Source organism: Oncorhynchus gorbuscha, linkage group LG07, assembly GCF_021184085.1.
Source record: "Oncorhynchus gorbuscha isolate QuinsamMale2020 ecotype Even-year linkage group LG07, OgorEven_v1.0, whole genome shotgun sequence".
NCBI lineage: Eukaryota > Metazoa > Chordata > Actinopteri > Salmoniformes > Salmonidae > Oncorhynchus > Oncorhynchus gorbuscha.
The window spans coordinates 41,525,006-41,537,335 of NC_060179.1; the positions used below are offsets into that span (position 1 = coordinate 41,525,006).

Genomic DNA, 12,330 nt, shown 5'->3' on the forward strand with positions numbered 1-12,330 from the left:
ATAGAGCCATGACTACATGGAACTCTATTCCACATCATGTAACTCATTCAAGCAGTAAAATCAGATTTTAAAAAACAAATAAAATGACACGTTATGGAACAGCATGGACTGTGAAGGGGCACACACACACAGGCACACAGACACGCATATGCGCACGAGCATGCTAACACACGCAGTCTACATACACATACATTTTAAAATTGTTATTTGGCTTTATTAATTTTGTATTGTAGATATTTTATGGTAGTGTAATAATATGTTTTGTTATGTACTGTTTTATTGTATGTAACTGCGTAATCGTGATTGGACCCCAGGAAGCTAATCAGTATCCACAATAAAATACAAAATACATCTCTTCACTAACTTCAAGGTCATGTGCTGCAATGTGTGTGAGTGGGAGGAATAAAACAATCTTAATTGAGTCTTAATACTTGTAATATCTGTCTTTGTATGCTGAAATCTAAGTATATGTAAGTCTGTGTGTGTATGCTGCAGCGTGTGTTAGTGTTAATCTCAGTAGATGTCCTTTGGGCCTGGCTGTACTTTCTATTTCAACAAACACACGACTGGATAAATAATCAGATACATAAACTGCAGGCTGTCACTAGCAGATGTCTTCTAAAGTAGTCTGAGTCACTGAAAATCCTTTGATAATAGCATGGGTCGCTTGGCTGGAAAAAGTCACTTGCTGTCCTCAAATTTGTGGGATAAGCTTTGCAAACAAAACCTTCATTCCAACAACTACAGTTGAAGTCGGAAGTTTAGATACACCTTAGCCAAATACATTTAGTCTCAGTTTCACAATTCCTGACATTTAATCCTTGTAAAAATTCCCTGTTTTAGGTCAGTTAGGATCACCACTTCATTTGAAGAATGTGAAATGTCAGAATAATAGTAGAGAGAATGACCACATTCCCAGTGGTCAGAAGTTTACATATACTCAATTAGTATTTGGTAGCATTGCCTTAAAATTGTTTGACTTGGGTCAAACGTTTCAGGTAGCCTTCCACAAGCTTCCCACAATAAATTGGGTGAATTTTGGCCCATTCCTCCTGACAGAGCTGATGTAACTGAGTCAGGTTTGTAGGCCTCCTTGCTCGCACACGCTTTTTCAGTTCTGCCCACAAATTTTCTATGGGATTGAGGTCAGGTCTTTGAGATAGCCACTCCAATACCTTGACTTTGTTGTCCTTAAGCCATTTAGCCAGAACTTTGGAAGTATGCTTGGGGTCATTGTCCATTTGGAAGACCCATTTGCGACCAAGCTTTATAACGTCCTGACTGATATCTTGAGATGTTGCTTCAATATATCCACATAAATTTTTCCTCATGATACCATCTATTTTGTGAAATGCACCAGTCCCTCCTGCAGCAAAGCCCCCACAACATGATGCTGCCACTCCCATGCTTCAGGGTTGGGATGGTGTTCTTCGGATTGCAAGCCTCACCCTTTTTCCTCCAAACATAACGATAGTCATTATGGCCAAACAGTTCTATTTTTGTTTCATCAGACCAGAGGACATTTGTCCCCATGTGCAGTTGCAAACCGAAGTCTCGCTTTTTATTGGAGGTTTTGGAGCATTGGCTTCTTCCTTGCTGAGTGGCCATTCAGGTTATGACTTGTGGAGGTCTACAATTATTTTTCTATTGTCTTGGCTGATTTCTTTTGATTTTCCCATGATGTCAAGCATAGAGGCACCGAGTTTGAAGGTAGGCCTTGAAATACATCCACAGGTAAACCTCCAATTGACTTAAATGATGTCAATTAGCCTATCAGAAGCTTCTAAAGCCACGAGATCATTTCATGGAATTTTCCAAGCTGTGTAAAGGCACAGGCTGTAACGATCTTCGTCTTCATCGGATGAGGAGTAGGAAGGATCGGACCAAAAAGCAGCGTGGTAAGTGTCCATGATTATTTATTATAACAGAACACGAAAATTCAAAATAACAAAGTGAATGTAAGAAATGAAAATCGAAACAGTCCTGAAAGGTGAAAACACAAACTACCCACAAACACCAGGTGGGAAAAGGCTACCTAAGTACGGTTCTCAATCAGAGACAACGATAGACAGCTGCCTCTGATTGGGAACCATACCAGGCCAAACACATAGAACAGAAAACATAGAAACACAACATAGAATGCCCACCCCAACTCACGCCCCGACCAAACCAAAATAGAGACATAAAAAAGGAACTAAGGTCAGGTTGTGACACAGACAACTTAGTGTGTGTAAACTTCTGACCCATTGAAATTGTGATACAGTGAAATATAAGAGATATAACATGTCTGTAAAAAATTGTTGGAAAAATTACTTATCTTGCACAAAGCAGATGTCCTATAGTTTGTTAACAAGAAATTTGTGGAGTGGTTGAAAAACAAGTTTTAATGACGCCAACCTAAGTGTATGTAAACTTCCGACTTCCAACTGTATATCACAATAATGTACTGGACAACACACGGTCCGGTCTGGGAATAACCTCAGAGCCAAATACACATGCTGCATAGGAAACAGAAAACTCAGTATAAGGGACACACAAGACTAGAGACTTCAAGTTTTCAAAAAGCTTGACAAACACAAGCGGCACTCATAGCCAAGCCAAACTTAAAGCCAGTTGTGTTAACCCGAAAGATGAGCAACATCTGAAAAGTCTACTAGCATACTTCGCTCTCCAAGGGGGTCGCCATTTTACAGAGAGCTACTCAAAACAATGAAAGTGGTTTACCTACAGTAACTCACAATTATGGTTCAAAGGTTAGCCCAGAACCATGATGAGACAGACGGGCAACAGAGGTCTCAGGAAGTAGCATTGCTATGCTGCTACAAGATGAGTGTCGCTGAAACATTAATGCTTCATGCTCTTGTAGCATCAATATTTCAACACTGATAAAACATAGCAGAGGCCCACAGTAGCGTATTGGTGGGTATGTGTGGTACTGTGTAGTTGTGATGGAGAGCAGAGTGTAAGGACGTGACTGCTATTAACTATCATATGTCAATATGGTACAAGGAGTATAAAAACAGGGAATGCTTCCCCAGAGTAGTGAACGTCTGGTCAGAGGACTGTTTTGCATCCAACAACACCAATGGTTCATTGGAGAGTTTTTACAGATTCGCTACGACTCAATTCTCACTCCCCAATCAGGCCTGAACCAGAGCCAATGGTGTTATTCTGGAGAATCACACATTTGGCAAATGGACCTATACTCTTTCCCTTTGTTTCTCGCTCTACTCTATCCTACGTCACTCTATCTTTCTCTCACACTCCCTCTCTTTTCTCTCCATTTCTTGTCTCTTTCTTTCTCATCCCCTGTTTCTCCAACTCTCCCCCCAGTGTTGTGTTTTGTTGACAGAGAGAGGAACTCTGGCACCCTGTGTGGGGACAGTTATTTGGACTCTTCACAGCAGGAGCATGGGGAGGCTCAGATACTGCCAAGTTCTCATACTGAACAAGAGACTGAGCAGAAAGAATGACTAATAGCTGTGCCGGGAGGAAGAGGAGGAAAGTAAGAGGAGATGAACACCCTAAAAACCCATCCCAAGTTACAAGAGTTCACTACAGTGCAGACTGAGAATGCGGCACAAAAGCGTCTTCAAATCTACATGGACATATTTCAGTGCATAGTAATGAAATTGGATAGGTCAGAGCAAACAATTATGCAGAAAGGATTGAAATGACGGAAAATGTATCAACTTGTGCTGTTTCTAAGGGAGGGTTCTTGTTTGTTGTGCTCCTGAGAACGATAAGGGGGACAGAGACAATGTTGCAGGCCACTGGAAGGTCGGGACACTGATCACAGTATACAATGCCTTCAGAAAGTATTCAGACCCCTTGACTTTATCCACATTTTGTTACGTTACAGCCTTATTCTAAAATGTATTAAAAATAAAAAATGTATCAATCTACATACAATACCCCATCATGATGAAGCAAAAACAGGTTGTTAGACATTTTTGCTAATTTATTATAAATAAAAAACTGAAATATCACATTTACATAAGTATTCACACCCTTTACACAGTACTTTGTTGAAGCACCTTTGGCAGTAATTACAGCCCTGAGTCTTCTTGGGTATGATGCTACAAGCTTGGCACACCTGTATTTGGGAAGTTTCTCCCATTCTTCTCTGCAGATCCTCTCAAGTTCTGTCAGGTTGGTTGGGAAGTGTCGCTGCACAGGTATTTTCAGGTCTCTCCAGAGATGTTTGATTGAGTTTAAGTCCGGGATCTGGCTGGGCCACTCAAGGACATTCAGAGACTTGTCCCGAAGCCATTCCTGCTTTGTCTTGGCTGTCTGCTTAGGGTCATTGTCCTGTTGGAAGGTGAACCTTAGCCCCAGTCGGAGGTCATGAGCGCTCTGAAGCATGTTTTCAACAAGGATCCCTCTGTACTTTGCTCTGTCCCTCGATCATGACTAGTCTCACAGTCCCTGCTGCTGAAAAACATCCCCACAGCATGATGCTGCCACCACCACCATGCTTCACCGTACGGATGGTGTCAGGTTTCCTCCAGTTGTTACGCTTGGCATTCAGGCCAAAGAGTTCAATCTTAATTTCATCAGACCAGAGATGATTGTTTCTCATGGCCTGAGAGTCTTTAGGTGATTCTGGCAAACATCAAGTGGGCTGTCATGTGCAGACAGTTCTTGGTCCTTTTACTGAGGAGTGGCTTAAGTCTGGCCACTCTACCATAAAGGCCTGATTGGTGGAGTGCTGCAGAGATGGTTGTCCTTCTGGAAGGTTCTCCCATCTCCACAGAGGAACTCTAGAGCTCTGTCAGAGTGACCATCAAGTTCTTGGTCACCTCCCTGACCAAGGCCCTTCTCCCCCGATTGCTCGGTTTGGCCGGGCGGCCAACTCTAGGAAGAGTCTTGGTGGTTCCAAACTTCTTCCATTCAATAATGATGGAGGCCACTGTGTTCTTGTGGACCTTCAATGCTGCAGGCATCTGTTCTCTGATTTGTATGACATACTACTGACAGGTTTACAGTGATGCATTTGTATGGTGCTCTGCCCCAGCAGGCTTCTATAACCTGCCAGGCTGTTGGCTGTCACTCACCCACCTGCAGCTCAAGTGAGTTGGGTGCTATGGCTGCAGGGGTAGATCCCACACTACCAGTGCTCTGTGGTTAGCACATTGTGCTAGGATCCAGAAGCTATAGACCAACACTGAACAAAGACCAGTACAGTCTCTGTCTCTCACAAAAACTCTTAACCTAGCCTAACTCCCATACATGGTGATACCTTACACACTCTGGGAGAGAACATGGAGGAAGAGGGAGGTGTGGGAGTATAACACATCTGAAATATGTCAATCAGGACAAGTCCCTCCTCTTTGCCACTTTAACACCTACAATTTGTGACAGACACAGGGTTCACTCCCATAAAGCCCTAGCTAGCTTTGTTTGACCCTGATTGGTGCTTATTTGACAAAGATACAGCCGATCAAATGAAGACCACCCGCATCATCGGCGTGCCATGAAGACATTGCTCTCTGATCAAATATGGTGTCCTATAGGATATACTACACCCCTAATGATATAGTGAAGTCTTGTTACGTTCTAGGATCTCTGAGGAATGCGATTTGACTGGTTGAAACAATGTTTAGGTTGACATTTTCACAGATTTCTTTCTTTGCAAGTTGAACGAGTGGAAATACAAAATTGATCGTGCATGCTATATGGATCTTTTTAGGATATGAAAAAGGATTTTATTTAACAACACAACACTTCATGTTATCTCTGGGACCCTTTGGATGATAAATCAGAGCGAGATTTCAGAATGTAAGTACACATTTCATCTTCAGAGATGAATTTATCAAACCTATCGGGGTGAAAAAAGTGTTTTGTTGTTAGGAGCTCTCCTCAAACAATAGCATGGCATTTTTTTTCGCAGTAATAGATACTGTAAATTGGACAGTACAGTTATATTAACAAGAATTTAAGCTTTCAGCCGATACAGTGGGGCAAAAAAGTATTTTAGTCAGCCACCAATTGTGCAAGTTCTCCCACTTAAAAAGATGAGAGAGGCCTGTAATTTTCATCATAGGTACACATAGGTACACTTTTGACTTTTGATATTACATCAACGTTGGATCAGCCTGTAGTGTGGTTTTCCACTTTAATTTTGAGTGTGACTCCAAATCCAGACCTCCATGGGTTGATACATTTGATTTCCATTGATAATTTTTGTGTGATTTTGTTGTCAGCACATTCAACTATGTAAAGAAAAAGTATTTAATAAGAATATTTCATTCATTCAGATCTAGGATGTGTTATTTTAGTGTTCCCTTTATTTTTTTGAGCAGTGTATATACCGACATTTGTTGTTTCTCTAAATATCTGAGGCTGGAGAGTCAGTTCTGGGCCCCAGACTGTTACTCAAACAAACAACACAGCTCACATTCCTGGATGAATACTCATACTGCTAGTGAATGACAATCTTACGTTTAAAAACATATTGCTTTTGTAATATATTCTAACCAACACTAGCCTATTTATGGGTTGCACGTTTCATCACAATAATGTTATGAACTTTTGTTTTAGGACTGACGTGAGATGCATCAATGCATTGCCATTTGTCGCTGAAGATGATTTCATCAAAAGTGCATTACAGTGGATTGGAAATACAATGACATTTCTAAATAAGGTAAATAATTAGTTGCGAACACCTTTTGTCATCATTGTGATATTGCATGATTGACTTTAGATGCAGCATAACATTAGCTAGCTAAGATTGAGGGGAGACTAGGGCTGTTACGTTGACGGTATTACTGCCACACCGGCAGTCACGAGTCATGACGGCAGTCAAATTCCCCGTGACCATTTAGCCACAGTAATTAGGCTTCTCCAAGTTCTGATTCTGTTGTTGGTCATTAGTAGCCAACCAAACTGCCTAGTACTCAGCACTATTGTCCCACTAATCACTCTGACATCAATGCAAAATGTAATGGAAAATCTAATCAAACACTTCATGAGAGCCCATGTGCTCAGCTTTCTATAGACTAGGTCTACTATATTTATTTCTCAACATTCCTAATATTAAGCACATTGCTTCTCTTTACAACAGGAGTATAGCCTACCTGACTGCTATGAAAATGAACCACGGAAAAAATCAAATCAAACTTTATTTGTCACATGCGCAGATTACAACAAGTGTAGAATTTACTGTGAAATGCTTACTTACAAGTCCTTAACCAACAGTGCAGTTCAATAAGAAGAAACGATTTACCAAGTAGACTAAAATAAAAAGTAATAATAAAAAGTAACACAATAAAAATAACGAGGCTATATACAGGGGGTACTGGTACCGAGTCAGTGTGCGGGGGTACAGGCTAGTTGAGGTAATCTGTACATGTAGGTGGGGGAGAAGTGACTATGCATAGATAACAAACAAACAGGGAGTAGCAGCAGTGTATTTTTCTCTTCTGCCCATGTTTCAAGACAGGTGCATGACAATGTTCCATTTTAAATCAAATCGAATTTCACACATACCGTCGGGGTATGCCAAATAAAACATTTCAATATGTGCGCAGTTGTGTCCCCGATGTGTCTGTCTTCACTTGTAGCCTGTGAGATAGACCCGATCATGTGACGGGCATTGGCAAATAAGAATTGAGCTATCTGAGAGAGTCATGTGAGTGAGAGGTGCTTCTGAGCGAGCAGCCGAGAGAAGATAATTAGAATTATTATATTCAGCCCAAGGGCACAGCGGCCACTGAACGTAAAAGGTATGGATTTTTTTAGGTGGCATTATGGCCACACAAAGGGAATGCCACCGGGAAATTCGAGGCATTATCAAGTGCATGTGAAATTGTGAATGAGAGACTGAAGAAGTGTGTGGAGCCTGCGCAAAAAAAACCAAAGCAGAGCTCATGCCTTTCAAGGAACTTTTTTCAAATCATCATTAGAATCGCATTAGAATCGTGGAGAGCGGCTTGAGAACGTTCATAACAATGTTGTGACGCGACCGAGTGACGGAGGTGCGACCCATGAGTACGGTTGGCTAGGTAGAGGGAAACAAACCTAGTTTAACCTAGTTAAAAACCAAATTGGCGTGACAATGTCCATTAGGAGTTGACAAGAAACGGGAGCACAAACGGGACTAGGCTACAGGTAATCTCGGACACCCATAAGAAAAGACACTAACGAGACTAGCGAAGTCTCCACCACTCTAAATGAAACTTCTCAGCCAGTTTCGGGCAAGTCTATGGGCCAAATGTCCCAAAGGATGCAAGCACCTGCGAAATCCTGATTTGTCCAAATGATCAGTGACAAAAAATGTTCCTAATTTGTTGTCACATCCGACTGTCACGCCCTGATCTGCTTCACCTATCCTTGTGCTTGTCTCCACCTTCCTCCAGGTGTCGCACCTCTTCCCAATTATACCCTGTCTATTTATACCTGTGTTCTCTGTCTGTTTGTTGCCAGTTCGTCTTTTTCGTTCAAGCTAACCAGCGTTTTCCTGTCAGCTCCTCTCGTTTCCCAGCCTCGCTTTGAGCGTCCTGGTTTTTGACCTCTGCCTGTCCCTGACCCTGAGTCCGCCTGCCGTCCTGTACCGTTGTTCCACCTCTGGATTACTGAACTCTGCCTGTTCCTGACCCTGAGTCCGCCTGCCGTCCTGTACCGTTGTTCCACCTCTGGATTACTGAACTCTGCCTGTCCCTGACCCTGAGTCCGCCTGCCGTCCTGTACCGTTGTTCCACCTCTGGATTACTGAACTCTGCCTGTCCCTGACCCTGAGTCCGCCTGCCGTCCTGTACCGTTGTTCCACCTCTGGATTACTGAACTCTGCCTGTCCCTGACCCTGAGTCCGCCTGCCGTCCTGTATCTTACCCTGGATCTTCGACCCCTGCCCGCCTTGACCTGTCTTTGCCTGCCCCTGTTGCTACAATAAACATTGTTACCGCGACAGTCTGCACCTGGGTCTTTCCGAGATTCCTGATGCCCAGTCTGTCGACATCACTATTTATGTTACGTGCGTTGTCCACGAGAGATTAGGTTAGAGGTAGACAATTTCTTATTTTTATAAGAAACGTTAATGTGTTGAAAATCCCAAATGGTTTGCATCGTCAACTTAAACACAGCTCTGACACACTTATCCCACCAGACATGCCAACAGGGGTATATTCATAGTCCCCAAATCCATAAATAATTCAAGAAAACATACAGTATTATATAGAGCCCATATTGCATGGAACTTCTTTCCGTCTCATATTGCTCAAATAAACAGCAAACCTGGTTTCAAAAAACAGATAAAGCAACACCTCGCGGCACAACGCCTCTCCCCTATTTGACCTAGATAGTTTGTGTGTATGCATTGAAATGTAGGCTACGTGTGCCTTTAAAATAAATGTATGTAGTTCTGTCCTGTTCTTGTCTATTGATGTTCTGTATTATGTCAATCTGTATTATGTTTCATGTTTTGTGTGGACCCCAGGAAGAGTAGCTGCTGCTTTTGCCACAGCTAATGGGGATCATAATAAAATACAAAAAAAAAACATATTATGTATATATATATATATAACAGACTACACAGAGAGGTGGTTGGGAAACTAGCTGATGGAATGTTACAATCCCACTGTAATCCATACAGCCTTCAGAATAGCTTGAATATTATCCACAGATTGTGAACTAAAGATGAAAACCTTTCCTACGAGTATTATTATATTATTTATTGACTGACTATGGCTTTCCAAATCACCCAACACTGCTATTTGTAAGGTTAATTTTAACTGCATGTTGTGATTTTTTTTAACCATTCCTGAACCTGTGACCAGAAACAAGCTACAAAGGTACAATACCAGAATAAATTATCTATTAATTCTGTCTCTTCGCAATAAAATCTACAGAGCTGAGATTGTTGTATGCCCCATATATATATAGAATTCTATATCATAATTTAACTTGAAAAACTGTTGAATCAAGTGTAGTTTTTTGTACCAGTTCATAAACCATGTGCCATGGAATTGGTACATCGAAAATCTCCTCGCATCTATTTTGCAACCTGTATGGCGCAGCTGTCAACATTTTTGTCCTCAGATGAAACTATGCCTGTTCCTTTCAGCCAATTTGTGTCTTTAATATATGGCAGGCAAACAAGTTCCCTACCTTATCCCTTTTCCACCTGCCGCCTATATTTTTTGGTTGTAAATTTGGATTGAGCAGATATTCCCATATATTTTCGATAATTGCATATGTGACATAACTCCTCCATTTCTAGTCATAATATCATTAATAAATATAATTAAAAAAATTAACATTTTTTCCATAAAGAATTGTTTTTAAATAATCAATATATTTGAGTTCAACCATAACATTTGCTGTAATATTATCTTTCTGGAGGACAAAACTGAAATTGTAACCAGCTTTGTATGGCTTGTTAAAGAAAGGTGTCTCCGGTGCGTGTGCATAGCCCGGTGCGGTACATTCCAGCTCCTCGTATTGGCCGGGCTAGAGTGGGCATCGAGCCAAGTGCCATGAAGCCGGCTCTAGTCTCCAGTGCGTCTCCTCGGGCCGGTGTACATGGTACCAGCCTTACGCATGGTGTCCCCGGTTCGCCAGCACAGCCCAGTGCGGGCTATTCCACCTTGCCTCACCGGCCTGGCTACGGAGAGCATTCAACCAGGTAAGGTTGGGCAGGCTCGGTGCTCAAGAGCTCCAGTGCGCCTTCACGGTCCGGTCTATCCGGTGCCACCTCCACGTACCAGCCCTCCGGTGGCAGCCCCCCGCACCAGGCTGTCTCTCCGTCTTCTCCCTACAGGTGCTCCCGCCTGTCCAGTGCTGTCAGAGCCTTCATCCTCTCCAGCGCTGCCAGAGTCTCCCGTCTGTCCTGAGCTGCCAGAGTCTCCCGTCTGTCCTGAGCTGCCAGAGTCTCCTGTCTGTCCTGAGCTGCCAGAGTCTCCTGTCTGTTCTGAGCTGCCAGAGTCTCCTGTCCTGAGCTGCCAGAGTCTCCCTCCTGTCCTGAGCTGCCAGAGCCGCCAGTCTGTCCTGAGCTGCCAGAGCTGCTAGTCTGTCCTGAGCCGTCAGTCTGATATTCTGCAAAAGGTACACGGATTGGACTCCTGAGGACTGGGGTAAAGTCATTTTCTCTGATTAATCCCCTTTCCGATTATTTGGGGCATCCGGAAAAAAGCTTGTCCGGAGAAGACAAGGTGAGCGCTACCATCAGTCCTGTGTCATGCCAACAGTAAAGCATCCTGAGACCATTCATGTGTGGGGTTGCTTCTCAGCCAAGGGAGTGGGCTCACTCACAATTTTGCCTAAGAACACAGCCAGGAATAAAGAATGGTACCAACACATCCTCAGAGAGCAACTTCTTCCAACCATCCAGGAACAGTTTGGTGACGAACAATGCCTTTTCCAGCATGATGGAGAACCTTGCCATAAGGCAAAAGTGATAACTAAGTGGCTCGGGGAACAAAACATCGATATTTTGGGTCCATGGCCAGGGTGGATAAACAAACACCCACAAATTCTGACAAACGCCAAGCATTGATTATGCAAGAATGGGCTGCCATCAGTCAGGATGTTGCCCGCCCAGAAGTTAATTGACAGCATGCCAGGGCAAATTCCAGAGGTCTTGAAAAAGAAGGGTCAACACTGAAAATATTGACTCTTTGCAACTTCATGTAATTGTCAATAAAAGCCTTTGACACTCATGAAATGCTTGTAATTATACTTCAGAATTCCATAGTAACACCTGACAAAAATAACTAAAGACTAAAGCAGCAAACTTTGTGGAAATTAATATTTGTGTCATTCTCAAAACTTTTGGCCACGACTGTACATACGTAGCCATGGAATCGCTGGTCACTTTAATAATGTTTACATACTGCTTTACTCATTACACATGTATATACTGTATCCTATTCTACTGTATTTTAGTAAATGCCACTCTGAAATTGGTCGTCCTACTATTTATATATTTCTTAATTCCATTCTTTTAGTCTTATTTTATATTTGAGGTTCTTCAAATAGCCACCTTTTGCCTTGATGACAGCTCTACACACTCTTGGCATTCTCTCAACCAGCACTCCACCAATCAGGCCTTTATGGTAGAGTGGCCAGACGGAAACAACTCCTCAGTAAAAGGCATTTGACATGGAGTTTGCCAAAAGGCACCTAAAGGACTCTGACCATGAGAAACAATATTCTCTGGTCTGATGAAACCAAGATTGGCCTGAATGTCTGGAGGAAACCTGGCACCATCCCTACGGTGAAGCATGGTGGTAGCAGCATCATGCTGTGGGGATGTTTTTTGGTGGCAGGGACTGGGAGACTAGTCAGGATCAAGGGAAAGCTGAACAGAGCAAAGTACAGAGAGATCCTTGA

General features: G+C 42.6%; 1 protein-coding gene across 4 annotated transcripts in view; it reads right to left on the minus strand.

Annotated features, from left to right (window-relative positions):
• LOC124039863 (rho GTPase-activating protein 44-like) overlaps positions 1-12,330 on the minus strand; it is a 117,410-nt gene that overhangs the window by 59,205 nt on the left and 45,875 nt on the right. The window lies entirely within an intron of this gene.